We start from the raw sequence: 12,230 nt of genomic DNA, 5'->3' as shown, positions 1-12,230 counted from the left end.
GTTCCGAGTGACCAGCAGACCCTGCAGCTCTCCAGAACAGGGGTGGGGACCCGTGGACCAGACCCAATCCACAGAGGGCGGCCCTTGCAGGGTGTATGCCAGGGTTTTAGCAGGCTCACCTTTTGGCGTAGTTATGACGTGCTGTTATTTTATTGTATTTGTAGAAGCGGAGGTCCATGGTAGACATGGCCATTAGTCTCCATGTCTGTACAAGGCTGGGTTCTCACGCTCCAGTCCTGGAGGGCCGCAGTATCTGCTGGATTTTCTTGTTTCCTTTCAGTTAGCGGCCATCGCCAAACTTGCGCACTTTTTATTTTTTAATGCAGGTTAAATGGTGCGCAAAAATCTGTGAAAAGCACGACCAAGTTGGGTTCTTCGTTCAGCCACTGCAAGACTCCCATCACTAAAGACAATACATTATCAAAATGTAAGAAACTGGCATATGACTACAGGACTTTTTTAGTGTTTGCACTGTAGGCATTGCAAATATTATTCATGTCACTAAATAAATTATAAGAAATTGCTTGCGTGCTACTCTGCTGGAGCTAAGCCTGTCAGACTGGTCTTTCGTTCGTTTCCTTCAATTCGTTCAGAGTTTGAAAGACTCAAATGAACGAAATGAACTGAATGATTGGGATGGCAGGTATGCCATAAGTTACGCCTTGGCGGGGGCAACTTTTCAGGGTTCCCCACAGAAATAACCACAACAGCCACAGACACTCAGCCCTTAAAAACATTACATTCTGTACATTCTGACCCCATTTAAACAGACAGCTTTCATAAACAACTTCACATGTCCACACAATAAAGCCCCAAACTAAGGGGATCTTGCGTTTTCTCCTTCTACTCATTCTTATTTTTCCTGCCGCCTATCCCACTAACAACATGTCTCCCCATTGGACATTTTACCGACACCAGCCAAATCTTCACCTACACGACCCAATCAAAAACTAGCATACACACGCAAAATACCCATACCTTTTTACTCTGAAACATTTCCAGTTTAAACAGCTAGCCTGCCTGTGGCCTAGTGGGCAAGGTTACAGTCTTGGGAACATGGGGTCAAACCCAGCTAGGAACATATTTCTTTAACCTGCTTTTACCCTCACTAATAATTGTCTACTACTCAATTATTGCTTTTGCACCATACCTACCCGCCGTACACCGAACGTATACCGAACTGAACAGCATTATGACGTACCGTCTGCACGTTCAGTTATTAACAGGCTACAATATTGCAAAGCCATATGGATTCAACGGGAGCTCTTCTGTGCTTACTGGCCTGTGTTCTTCTTTAAAACCATGGACAGGTTTGCTAATGAGATTTCACGCATTGCATAGCTATGTCACGGTGCTGCAATAACAAAGTCACAGACTGGTAAACCTCCGGTTGAACGATTGAATCCCGCCTCGTCCTCAGCAGATAGTTTCCTCTTTTACACTAACGTTTTCTTACGCTTATATTTGCTTTATCAAAACTCACTCACAGCCATCCATATGCATTTCATGGCGGCAAATGTATTCCTTTTATTAAAAAGTTACACCAGTTCACCACTGTGCCATTTCTACTAACTATATTTCTTCACTTGGCTACCGTACAAAACCTTCTTATCAGCAAACGCCACGTTTCTACATTCATGTTACCTCGCCCTGTTCTCTATCTAGCCACATACAAACAATTACTACGCATGTACGTTCTGCAACTCCGCATTAAAACATTACATTTAAAATCATGACTCACTCATAATTATAACTACTACTGAACATGACAAAAGTGCATCAGTGCAATAGATTACACATATTACTTAACCCTCCACTTCAACAACTCATGTTTTATACAGATTGTTATATATACTGTTCGATAAGGAAACTAAGCTCGCTCATGGTCACTTCATTTACTTCGCACTATAGTCTGTAATCATGTCAAGCTTCACCTACATGCCCATTCTGCTAAAAACATATTGTTTCAACTACGCAATTTCATAATTTCTCCTAATTTATCTCACACTGTTGTTATTTTCTCATATGCAAAGCCTGCTGGGACATCTGCATCTGCTCCTATTCTCCACTATGAAGTTTTCCGGTTCTAGCTTAGCAAAACAGCGAAGATGATTCCTACCTGCAGATAAGCCTATCAAAATGCCTTATAAACCTTACAAACACTGAAAGTGCATCTCCACGAAATAACAGACAACGAAGCAGGACAGAAGGGTACACAAGTTGCGACCTAGGGAGCTCTCATTTTACGAGCTTGCTGATTCTTTTGTCAATCAAGGCTCCTTGGATGGCCGTGAGTACATACACTGGCCATATTTCACCTGCGTTTCTCATGCGTTTACGCTTACGCCACCGCACCCTTTGTCACAGCCACTGTTTTACATATATAGCAAACCGAAACTGCTAAACGGTACACGCTCATCAGACTGTACAACTTCACACAAGGATAGCCATAATCCACAACCGTTTCTTACAGGGTCACTTCGCATTTCTCACTCTCATTATAAAACGCTTTGCAAAAAGAAATGATATCTCATAAAAAACACGTTTTCAACGTACAAAAATGCCAAGTTACTCACACACACAAGACATACACCTTCTATAACTCATTCATTCATACTGCCAAAATCCAGGCCTGCCATTAAAAGTATTGATATCCAAATGACGCCAAGTTACGGTACTACAAACAATATAGGCTATCTTGCCTCACCGAAATTAAATAAGATGTATTCCAAAGCAATGCTACCCAATATGTCCTCAATTCTTTCAAGCCACTTGAAATGAACCGTTGAGAATGAACGGGAAACGTTAAGGGAAGTTAAGCTTAACTATTCACGGGTCCCGCGCGGGAGACCGGGGTTCGATTCCCCGACGGGGAGAATGTATTTTCTGTTTTTTGACCCTTAGCCCAGCCCATTTTTGGAATTCGGTGGAACCTAGGGATCCCTGTTGAAGACAGACAAGACCGCGGAATCTGGAGGTGGCTTCGGCTGTGTTTGTGCAGTGGGGAATTAGCTCAAGTGGTAGAGCGCTCGCTTAGCATGCGAGAGGCAGCGGGATCAATGCCCGCATTCTCCATCTTAGCCTTCACAAGTCCCCCGGCAGTCATTTTCCCGTGTTCCGACAAAAGGCAGACGTGTTTGGCCTGGATACCGGAACCCAAAGCACCACACAGATGGATGGCTTCAGTACTGACTTTGATTCAAAGAACAATCCGGAAACCTCATTCCAATCGCTTACCTTTACCTCCTTGTGTCCTTTCCTAAGCCTCACCCATTGGAAGGAACAAGGACAGCGGAATCAAAGAAGCGTGTACTAGCCAACCGGGGACGTCCTCGTTCAGCCAAACGTGTTTTGAAGCCACTATTTGTCACATCTGGCTTCTGTTTGAAGCCAGATGTGACAAATAGGGAGAGGTAGTTCCACGGGTTGATAATTTATGTCTCGCTCTTTCCGAACTAAATACTTCCGCAAAGGATACCCTCGGGATTCCTTGCTCAAGCATCCTTTGGGAGCTAACGATCTCCTAGATCCTTCAAGGAGCATTTAACGAGTTGTAGTGTCCTTGACGATGACCGACCTCTTGCGATTTCTGGGCCAAGTGAGGACGGTGGACACAAGGACAGATAAAATTAGCAATTGGAACTATTCTGTGGGTGTGTACCAATAATCTACTTTTTTCCTCCGCTCCCCCCCTACCACCTATGTCCAAGTCAGAAGTATGAGAAAGTTTTATTACCCACCGTAACATCTGAAATCAAGTTTTGTGGCAATAAACACATCCTTTGGACAGTCAGGTTCTCCGCAATCTCCGCTTTCTAAAGTTTGGATAGTGTTCGATTCGGTGGGATGGTCTTTCAATCTCTGTGGGCGTGAGCACGATCGCGTCAGACCGAAATGTGAAAGACTTCCGCGGTAGGACAAATCGATGTATCCTTTGCCGGGAGGTGACGAGAGCAGAGTCTGAAGCTGTTTCGCTAGTCTCATCCGATATTGGGACATTGGAAATAGGAAGGACACAATGATCGGTCTCTGGGGCACAAAAAAGAGGTGGTAGTGGAGGAAAGGAGTATACAATTTTTGAGTATTGGGACGGACCCCAAGTGAGAATGGAAACCAGTTTATCTCGGGCCGTTTTCTCATCTGCAATTGAATCATGCCTCAGAAAAAAGTCAATAGAGCCTTCTACAGTCAGTTCTCTCATTGCCCCTCCCCAGTAAGTAATCAGCAACAATGAAGTACAAATGATGATTGACAGCAATGTTCCCACACTGCCGCACATGGCTTTTCGTGCAGGTCCACATCTCAGGAACTTGGTCGCACGAAGGCCCGACAATCCTAAATGTTTAAACTGTACAAATCTTAGAACTTGATTTCACTCTGTGAAATCGGTAGCTTAAGCAGGAGGGTGAGCAGTCGGTAAACTCAGGCAGAGGGCTCAGCTCTACTCATCAAAAGAGGACACAGCTCCCATTGCCGAAACCCGGGATCGAACCAGGGACCTTTAGATCTTCAGTCTAACGCTCTCCCAGCTGAGCTATTTCGGCCACACAGTTTGCAGCATTCCTCGGATTTGCCGGGGCTGGGCCTGGTAGGATGGACAGAAATCTTCCACCAGGGCTCTGGTGGGAGCAGAAGCAGCACAAGTTCTGCACAAAGCATGCTAAAGTATGTCGGACTTGAGTAAAATTGCAACAGTTTCTTTAAAAAATACTTTAATGCGTTTACCCTCTCAACAATTCTTGCACAAATACGAGACATTGCAATTTCGAAGATACTGCACGTCTGCTGTTCGATATGGAACGAACAGAGCCACTGTCCTTACTCCACATGGCTTTGTCTGTTTTGAGAGCACCATTACCAAAATGCTTGCCTGCTATGCTATACTTCTCCCTGGTATGCCTCTTCTAGTGTTAAGTTGTTTTGTTACCCAATTTAGCAAGCTGGCTATCATCACATATTAATGGCAGATATAGTCAGCTATTTAACCTTGCTGACAGAATAATTTTCGCTGCATTGTACCAAAAACAACTGCGCGTACAAATAGGTTAAATGATTTTTAGCTGATAAGCATGCTTCCATTTTTTACCTAACATGAGCTTTTTGGGGTCATATAAATGTGCGACATTGGTTAGAAATGTTGCCATTAGTTATCTTAAAACTATCACTCCTCAACTGTATTGTGCTGGTGGCATTAATATCTTTGCTAAGGCTAATATTCAGTGAAACTGGCTGCTTTTAAAGATGAACTGCAATGTTGACACAGCAACGCTACAGGTTCCATGTGTGAAAGGGGCTCATGATTGACAACGATGTTCCCACACTGCCACAGGCTGCTCTCAGTGCATAGAACTGCAGACATGCAGCACACCTTTTTATAGTGTCGAGCGTAAATGTTTTTTTTCACCTTTCTGAGCCGTGGCAACTATGTTTACGTACAAAAGGTGCAAAACATTTTTAAAGCTTAATCATAACAATAAAAAGGTTTTCAGTTGTGTAGGCTCAAAATAAATGACAGGTTAGAACATGAACTTAAATCGATATCTGATGGGGGTATCAGAGTCTGGCTCCTCTTTAATGGTGACAGTGTTAGTAGCCGGTTGTGTTATGTAGGGGGCTTTGGTTTGAGGGGGGAGCAGTGTTACTAGTGACTAGGGACTCCTGTGTAGTGCATTGTGAGGAAAGTTGTGCATCAGTCTGAGATTGCTCTTTGAGGTCTGCTCTTGGGATTGGAGAGGGGGGGATGGGGAGGAATAGAGTACGATGGTGGTGGTGGGGGCGCGGTGTCCCTAGCCCTGTTGGCATATGAGAGGGGGCAGTCTCGGTACAGATGTCCCCTCGCTCCGCACAGATTACAGGGCTTGGGGTCACAGCATGCGCTGGTCTCGTGTTCACCTCCACAAGTTCAACACTTAACCACTGTGCAGGCTGCGGCTAAGTGACTTAGCTCGCCGCAGTTCCTGCACAGCTTGAACAAGTGGGCACATTTTGCAATAAAGTCAATTGAGTGGCATTTTTTGCTGGCATGTGACTTTTTTGTATTATATTCTGTTATAATGTCATATCACATGTACATTGTCAATTTGATCATTTTTTTACGAAGTAGTTTAAACTACTTTTTCTAAGTAGCTTTAGTTAACCAAACTAGATTTCTCCCTAGGGTAGCTTTGCTGTAGTTCAACTTCTTCCAGTGTGAAGTAATTGGTAGCTTGCAAAGCTATGCTTTCAAAGTAGCTTCCCCAACACTGCCGCTCCCTATGTAGATATAAAGGGCTCATTTTAAGATAACGGAAACACAACGATTCTTATTTTCATGGGATTATACACTAATTAAAACATAGCCTACTTATGAATATTATTTTCCATTTATGCCTAGTCTGTTCCGCTAGATGCCACTAAATTCTACACACTGCACCTTTAAATCACCTTTGGTATAAACACTAAATATTGGTAACTAAAACATAGTGCAGTATAGATATATCTCCATTATAATATAACTCACATATTATATAAATAATCTTCAACCGTTAGTAAAGTAACCACTCAGAACGCATCCCCTTCTTCCGAATTCTTCACAGAATCGGAACGGTCATCAAAGACAGAGAGCGATTGATCAAAATCAATACTCTCTATCCGCTTCGCGCTCAGAAGAGGACGCATTACCTCGTCATTGTGGGTAGCGAGACCAAACACTTTCGAAACGCATTTCTCAGTTGTAAACTATAGAAATGATCCCTGAAAGTATAGTCTTAATTTAGTCATGTTACTCGTCAGGACCCTTTAAAGTATCAACTGGTTTCACCTACGGTTGCCCTGACTGATGCCCTGACGGTTTCACCAAACTCTATAAACACAGCAGTGCGCACACTATTTTGGTTCGTGTGCTATCCATGCTTTGACACATTCTAATTCAATTGGCAACTCACTCCAAACCAGCTGTGTGTTAATACTGAGGGAGTTTATTTAGCCAAAGTGAAAATGCATGACAGTTTGGCAGTTTTGTCTGTAAGCGTTTAAAAGGTGCAGGAATCGTAGGCTTTCTAATCGTGTGCTTCTAAAGCGGATGTAATCAAATGTAAACACAATTCCACCAAAAGTTTCATCAGAGGTATTTATATTTCCGCCGTGACAAACGATTGACGCAGGGCCTTTTACGTCCCGCAGTGGTTTAAAATTATAACTGCATGTGGTTAGGTATTTCCCAGTAAGAATTGCGCTGGGAAAGCTTAATTCAAGATATGAAAATAATTCAAAATCATCAGCTTCCTTTTGCTGATAACTAGTAGCTTTCATCATTGTACTGCACGCAACGCATATACTACAAATAAACATTTTTATCAGCAGCATTGGCTGGCCAACATTTTAAAGTCCCGTGCATAGTCAGGGAAACAATAAACTCATTCATATATTGCAGTTAATTTGTAGTTAACATTCAGCAATAGATGTCATGATGTGGGGAGTACACTTTGCTTTATATGCAAAGCTGTAGTACTTTTAGACCAGAGGTGGCCAACCCTGTTCCTGGAGATCTACAATCCTGTAGGGTTTTAGTCCAACCCAACCCTAAGCGCACCCCATTCAACAGCTAGAGATCTCGTGAAGCTGCTTGTTAGTTAGTTAGGACTCAAGCCGGGCACCCACCGCACGCGTATCGACCGCGAGCGCACTACGCGCGTATTACGCGCGTAACTGAAGCGTAGTTGAAGTACTGTTATTACAACGGCAGCGGGCGACGTCGTCTCCACCAGATGCGAACGCGTCGCGTACCGGCTGCGAAGCTCGCGCGACACAAGCGAACTGAAGCGTAGTTTTTCGCTTCTGTTCTATTTTTTCGGCTTGTCGCGCGTCACGGTGGCCTGTTTATACACAGAAATATGCTCTAAAATGCTAGGTATACATGCTCTGATTTATATTTCATCCTTATATTACTGGGGGTGTGTCCCTAGTTACCTCCCAGATATTTTATAAGCAGCAAAAAAAAAAAAAAAAAAAAAAAATACAAGCCTTTTCGTTTTGTAAAAATAAATAAAGAAATAACTGGTTCATACTAATTCATATCCCTTCAAGTTTAAACTGTTATCTTTTTGACGATGAACTGATTTTACTAAATATGATCATATAAATGTTTTGACGTGAATAACAAGACGACATGGGAATTCCCAATGGTTGATTATGGATTATTATTATTATTATTATTATGATCATTACATATTCTTCACAAAGTTGGCACGCTTGTTAACCAAGCAAATAAATTAATACCGTTGTTAGATTGTTATGCAGGCTACGTTGCGATTTAAGTTTATGGTAATTCTTTAAAGCGTTTACTTTCTCACGTATTTACATATAAAAAAATATTAAGAAATATTACCAAATTAACAGAATGAAAAAGGTCTCTCACCAAGTATTCACTTAACCCATAATCAAAAGTCCTGAACAAACGTGAAATACACGATGTAAGCCCACTGCAGACTGCGAGAGCTACTGGGAATATATAGCTTTTACGCAAGCCTTTGCGCGACACAAACGGAACCAGTGGAGACACCCTACGCGTCGCGTCGTGCTGCTTCGCCCTGCTGTTTACGCGACGCTTACGCGACGCGTGCGGTGGGTGCCCGGCGTCAGGTGTATCCCGGCTTGAAACGAAAATCTACCGTAGAACTTCAGCAACCGGGTTGGAGATCCATGTCTTATCCGAAAAGGGCGTGTACAGGTTTTTGTTTGAGCCCAGAACCACACAACCTGATTTATGTAATCATAGTATCAATCAAGATACTGATAAGTAAAAAAAAGTATCTTAGTGCGTAGCTAAAGTTAAAACCTTCATCTATAAATTAGACAAGTCTTACTTGAAAGTGTATTTCCTTCGCCACGTACCCATAACTAATTTTTCAACATACATGATTCAACAAAACAAGGTTCATTAGATTATCAATCAAAACGCAATAGACATTTGAAACTCATTCTTCGACCACAAACAGGCTAACCACTCGGAACGCATCCCCTACCTCCGTATTCTTTTCAGAATCGGAACGGTCATCAATGATAGAAAGCGATTGATTACAATCAACACTCTCTATCCGCTTCGCGCTCAGAAAGGGATGCATTACCTCGTCATCGTGGGTAGCGAGACCAAACACTTTCGAAACGCATTTCTCAGTTGCAAACTATAGAAATGATCCCTGAAAGTATAGTCTTAACATTCTAACGGTACTCGCTGGGGTCGCTCTAAATGTGCTACTGATTACATTTACGGTTGTCTTGCCCGATGCATTTCGGTTTCATTCAACTGTGTATAAGTACACCGGTGGGACACACGATTTTGGTTCGTACACCAACAACCGAACACGTAATTTCTGTACACATAACAAACACGCTGAATAGTAGTTAACACATAGAACAAAAGGTTAACTGTTGCTGTGCTTTGTGTGTAGAGTTTTGAGAAATTGAGCTATAGTTTCAGAAAACGTGTTTAAACAATTGAGAAAAACTGTAATGATATTAGAATGAATATAACATTTTTTTCATCAAAATCGTGTCAATAGTATTTGATCCATTCCAGGGGGCGTAGTTTGCGCTGAAGTGGTTTGGGGGGGGGGGGATGACGCCCTTCACGCAACTCTCTTTATCGACGGCTTTCGTTGTAACCAATCAAGAAGGAAGATGCATGAATATGCAAATACATCGTGGGGCATTGTGGGATTGTGAAACAAAATGTATATTTATAAACACCTTTGGAGTTCGTAAATCTATGACGAAACAGCGAACGTCTGGCTTTTATGCGTGAGTTCATGTAGATGTTAAATTATTCGGAGACTATTGGGTACTTTTTGATCAGATATTTTACTTTGCACAGCGCTTTTCTGAATACTCGTCATGTAGTTTGCTTTGTTTACATGGATAATCCACAAGGGGATACGTAAAAGCACATTAAATGTTCTATGTGTTAACTACTATTCAGCGTGTTTGTTATGTGTACAGAAATTACGTGTTCGGTTGTTGGTGTACGAACCAAAATCGTGTGTCCCACCGGTGTATTTATACACAGTTGGATGAAACCGAAATGCATCGGGCAAGACAACCGTAAATGTAATCAGTAGCACATTTAGAGCGACCCCAGCGAGTACCGTTAGAATGTTAAGACTATACTTTCAGGGATCATTTCTATAGTTTGCAACTGAGAAATGCGTTTCGAAAGTGCTTGGTCTCGCTACCCACGATGACGAGTTAATGCATCCCTTTCTGAGCGCGAAGCGGATAGAGAGTGTTGATTTTAATCAATCGCTTTCTATCATTGATGACCGTTCCGATTCTGAAAAGAATACGGAGGTAGGGGATGCGTTCCGAGTGGTTAGCCTGTTTGTAGTCGAAAAATGAGTTTCAAATGTCTATTGCGTTTTGATTGATAATCTAATGAACTTGTTTTGTTGAATCATGTATGTTGAAAAATTAGTTATGGGTACGTGGCGAAGGAAATACACTTTCAAGTAAGACTTGTCTAATTTATAGATGAAGGTTTTAATTTTAGCTACGCACTAATACTTTTTTTACTTATCAGTATCTTGATTGATACTATGATTACATAAATCAGGTTGTGTGGTTCTGGGCTCAAACAAAAACCTGTACACGCCCTTTTCGGATGAGACATGGATCTCCAACCCGGTTGCTGAAGTTCTACGGTAGATTTTCGTTTCAAGCCGGGATACACCTGAGTCCTAACTAACTAACAAGCAGCTTCACGAGATCTCTAGCTGTTGAATGGGGTGCGCTTAGGGTTGGGTTGGACTAAAACCCTACAGGATTGTAGATCTCCAGGAACAGGGTTGGCCACCTCTGGTCTAAAAGTACTACAGCTTTGCATATAAAGCAAAGTGTACTCCACACATCATGACATCTATTGCTGAATGTTAACTACAAATTAACTGCAATATATGAATGAGTTTATTGTTTCCCTGACTATGCACGGGACTTTAAAATGTTGGCCAGCCAATGCTGCTGATAAAAATGTTTATTTGTAGTATATGCGTTGCGTTCAGTACAATGATGAAAGCTACTAGTTATCAGCAAAAGGAAGCTGATGATTTTGAATTATTTTCATATCTTGAATTAAGCTTTCCCAGCGCAATTCTTACTGGGAAATACCTAACCACATGCAGTTATAATTTTAAACCACTGCGGGGCGTAAAAGGCCTTGCGTCAATCGTTTGTCACGGCGGAAATATAAATACCTCTGATTAAACTTTTGGTGGAATTGTGTTTACATTTGATTACATCCGCTTTAGAAGCACACGATTAGTAAGCCTACGATTCCTGCACCTTTTAAACGCTTACAGACAAAACTGCCAAACTGTCATGCATTTTCACTTTGGCTAAATAAACTCCCTCAGTATTAACACACAGCTGGTTTGGAGTGAGTTGCCAATTGAATTAGAATGTGTCAAAGCATGGATAGCACACGAACCAAAATAGTGTGCGCACTGCTGTGTTTATAGAGTTTGGTGAAACCGTCAGGGCATCAGTCAGGGCAACCGTAGGTGAAACCAGTTGATACTTTAAAGGGTCCTGACGAGTAACATGACTAAATTAAGACTATACTTTCAGGGATCATTTCTATAGTTTACAACTGAGAAATGCGTTTCGAAAGTGATTGGTCTCGCTACCCACAATGACGAGGTAATGCGTCCTCTTCTGAGCGCGAAGCGGATAGAGAGTATTGATTTTGATCAATCGCTCTCTGTCTTTGATGACCGTTCCGATTCTGTGAAGAATTCGGAAGAAGGGGATGCGTTCTGAGTGGTTACTTTACTAACGGTTGAAGATTATTTATATAATATGTGAGTTATATTATAATGGAGATATATCTATACTGTACTATGTTTTAGTTACCAATATTTAGTGTTTATACCAAAGGCGATTTAAAGGTGCAGTGTGTAGAATTTAGTGGTATCTAGCGGAACGGATTTGGCATAAATGGAAAATAATATTCATAAGTAGGCTATGTTTTAATTAGTGTATAATCCCATGAAAATAAGAATCGTTGTGTTTCCGTTATCTTAAAATGAGCCCTTTATATCTACATAGGGAGCGGCAGTGTTGGGGAAGCTACTTTGAAAGCATAGCTTTGCAAGCTACCAATTACTTCACACTGGAAGAAGTTGAACTACAGCAAAGCTACCCTAGGGAGAAATCTAGTTTGGTTAACTAAAGCTACTTAGAAAAAGTAGTTCAAACTACTT

The 12,230-nt window shown here is 41.8% G+C and overlaps 6 non-coding genes across 6 annotated transcripts; 3 read left to right on the top strand and 3 right to left on the bottom strand.

The window, feature by feature from the left end:
• Positions 1–3,002: 3,002 nt before the first annotated feature.
• trnaa-agc (transfer RNA alanine (anticodon AGC)) lies at positions 3,003–3,075 on the top strand. The gene has a single exon. It is a non-coding gene; the product is annotated as a tRNA-Ala (tRNA).
• A 1,396-nt stretch (positions 3,076–4,471) lies between these two features.
• trnaf-gaa (transfer RNA phenylalanine (anticodon GAA)) lies at positions 4,472–4,544 on the bottom strand. The gene has a single exon. It is a non-coding gene; the product is annotated as a tRNA-Phe (tRNA).
• Positions 4,545–6,535: 1,991 nt separating this feature from the next.
• Positions 6,536–6,748, bottom strand: LOC135244267 (small nucleolar RNA U3). Its single transcript, XR_010326930.1, has one exon. It is a non-coding gene; the product is annotated as a small nucleolar RNA U3 (small nucleolar RNA).
• Positions 6,749–8,979: 2,231 nt separating this feature from the next.
• On the bottom strand, positions 8,980–9,192 carry LOC135244272 (small nucleolar RNA U3). Its single transcript, XR_010326935.1, has one exon. It is a non-coding gene; the product is annotated as a small nucleolar RNA U3 (small nucleolar RNA).
• A 941-nt stretch (positions 9,193–10,133) lies between these two features.
• Positions 10,134–10,346, top strand: LOC135244270 (small nucleolar RNA U3). The gene has a single exon (XR_010326933.1). It is a non-coding gene; the product is annotated as a small nucleolar RNA U3 (small nucleolar RNA).
• A 1,233-nt stretch (positions 10,347–11,579) lies between these two features.
• LOC135244264 (small nucleolar RNA U3) lies at positions 11,580–11,792 on the top strand. Its single transcript, XR_010326928.1, has one exon. It is a non-coding gene; the product is annotated as a small nucleolar RNA U3 (small nucleolar RNA).
• The last annotated feature ends 438 nt before the right edge of the window (positions 11,793–12,230 follow it).

Source organism: Anguilla rostrata, chromosome 17 (genome assembly GCF_018555375.3).
Source record: "Anguilla rostrata isolate EN2019 chromosome 17, ASM1855537v3, whole genome shotgun sequence".
NCBI classification, from domain to species: Eukaryota; Metazoa; Chordata; class Actinopteri; order Anguilliformes; family Anguillidae; genus Anguilla; species Anguilla rostrata.
This window is presented reverse-complemented; position numbering and strand designations above follow the sequence as displayed.